Raw genomic sequence first — 2,541 nt, 5'->3', positions numbered from 1 at the left:
GAAGAACTATTCCGCACCGGGACCAGATTGTATCAAAACCTTCTGGTGGAAGAAGTTTTCTTCAACCCATCAGCATTTGGCCCGTATTTTCTCCTCATATTTAAAGTGGGAAGAGCCGATTCCAGAGTGGTTGGTGGAAGGGCGCACAAAACTTCTGCCGAAAATAGGCAACTTAGCTGACCCGAAGAATTACAGGCCAATAACTTGTCTGAACACGCTTTGTAAGATATTCACAGCTATCCTGAATGATAGGATTGTTCGGGCAATTGAATCTGTGTGGCAAGAAATGTATGAACAACGAGGCTCAAAGAAAGGCGTAGCCGGATGCCGGGAGAACCTGCTCATCGATAGATGTGTCTGCAAAGATGCAGCATTCTACCAGCGTGACCTATCGATTGCCTGCATTGATTATCGGAAAGATTTCGATTCGACATCCCATAGACTTATCATCTGTCTTTTGGAAATCTTAAAGGTTCATCCGCAAATAGTTGGGTGCATAGAGAGATTGATGCCGCTTTGGAAAACCAGATTTACTATTTCATATGGAAAAAATCGTGTGACAACTAACAAGGTCACCTTTCAGAGAGGTGACTTTCAGGGCGATACCATGAGCTTACTCCTCTTTTGCCTTACATTATTGCCACTATCTCTAGCACTTCGCCATTCCGATGGGTACTTGTGCAGCACACCTGCGGATCGAAAGTACAAGGTCACTCATGTATTTTACATGGACGATCTTAAGATCTATGCTAAAAACAGAGAGCAACTGCATTTAGCCCTGGGGATTGTCGAGCGATATACTAAGGAAATTGGAATGGAATTTGGGTTAGACAAATGCGCCAAGGTTTATTTGAAGCGAGGAAAACTTAATGGCATTCCTGAAGATCCTGAGCTCGTTAATAGAAGCGCCATACGACACCTTTGCGCTAGAGAGACTTATACATACCTGGGCGTGCCACAGAGCCGCATTCAGGATGTGACATCTATAAAGGATACTCTCCGAAGCAGATACAAACGTCTCATCCGACAGATTTGGTCTTCCGAACGGTCGGCGAGGAACAAAGTATCTGCAACGAACATTCTTGCCGTCCCGGTACCACTCTATTCATTTGGAGTAGTTCCATGGACGAAGAACGAGCTCAGATCTCTTGACATCGGGATAAGAAAGGTTATGCACATGAAAAAAAGCATGCATCTTAAGTCTTCCGTTCCGCGACTGTACATCTCACGCCGTCAAGTGGGTCGCGGAATATTGAGTCTTGAATGTCTTCACAACAGGATTATACTGGGTACAGCACATAGAGTTGCAAATGGAAGAGACCCTCTTCTTAAAATGGTCAGGAATCACGAAGAAGTGGGAAAAGGAGCGTTTCTGTACAAAGCAGCGGAGAAGGCTGCTGAAGCACTATGACTTGACTTCAGTATTAGGGGTGAGCAAAATGCATCAAATCTTATCTATCTCGAGCACTCACTACTGAAAGCCCGGATTAAGAAAGCACAAGAGAAAAACTTTCGTGAACAGCTCCTCTATAAGAGGATGCACGGTATCTTCTGCAGAAATGTGAAGGATCAGTCAATGTCTTGTGAGCTAACGTTTGATTTCCTTAAATCGCCCGGATTGAAGTCTGGTGCGGAAGGTTTCATTTTTACATGCCAAGACGGTATCATTTCCACCTTAACATATCGTCACCACATTTTGCGTCAAGACATTCCCGATGATAGCTGCAGGGCGTGCCATGCACACCCCGAGCATTTAGCTCACATACTATCTAGTTGTCCAACTCACGCGGGAACGACCTACATTCGCAGGCACAATGCGGCACTAAGAGTGCTTCATTACCATCTCTGTCACTCCTACGGCATTAACCTTAATATCGCTCCTCTAAATGCTCCTAGGGAAATTGAGTCAATTTTCGAGAATGGGAAGTGCCGCATACACTGAAACTTTATATTCTCGACAATTGTTTCTGTTGCTCACTCGAGGCCTGACATGGTTCTTCTTGACTTCGAGAAGCGAACCATGTTCGTTATCGAATTTTCGGCAACAGCTGACAAAAACATCATAACCAAGGAGAATGAAAAGAAAGAGAGGTATCGAGACCTTATAAGGAAGTTGCAACGATTGTACCCGGAATATTCTGTTAAATTGATCGTCCTTATCATCGGCGCTCTTGGAGGTGCCAAGCTTTCACTTTCTAATGTCCTAAAAAGCATTCCTGCGTGTCAACAATATGCTAGAACACTTGCGGGAAAAATGCAGAAGGCGGTTGTCCTTGGGTCGCTCCGTGTTCTTAGGGTGCACGAGGCTTTTGCTGGATCGTCGTATTGATTCCTTTACAGACTGTAACCACCTATCTCACGGTCGTGAGACATGGTTGTGGCTGAAATTTTACCGCGATTTCGCTGGAAGCGGGTGCAATTTTCCAGATTAGCACCCGCTCCCGGCGAATAACTAACTATCTATATATAACTATCTATTTATCACAACGCTGCTGAAGGCTGGTGACCTTCTCAGCATGAAAACAAAAACACAAACCCAAG

At 44.7% G+C, this 2,541-nt stretch overlaps 1 protein-coding gene across 1 annotated transcript in view; it reads left to right on the top strand.

Moving 5' to 3' along the window:
• Positions 1-2,541, top strand: part of LOC117173134 (fat-like cadherin-related tumor suppressor homolog) — a 982,814-nt gene that overhangs the window by 495,039 nt on the left and 485,234 nt on the right. The window lies entirely within an intron of this gene.

Source organism: Belonocnema kinseyi, chromosome 5, assembly GCF_010883055.1.
Source record: "Belonocnema kinseyi isolate 2016_QV_RU_SX_M_011 chromosome 5, B_treatae_v1, whole genome shotgun sequence".
NCBI lineage: Eukaryota > Metazoa > Arthropoda > Insecta > Hymenoptera > Cynipidae > Belonocnema > Belonocnema kinseyi.
The sequence above is the reverse complement of the archived record's forward strand: the minus strand, read 5'-3'. Positions and strand labels throughout refer to the sequence as shown.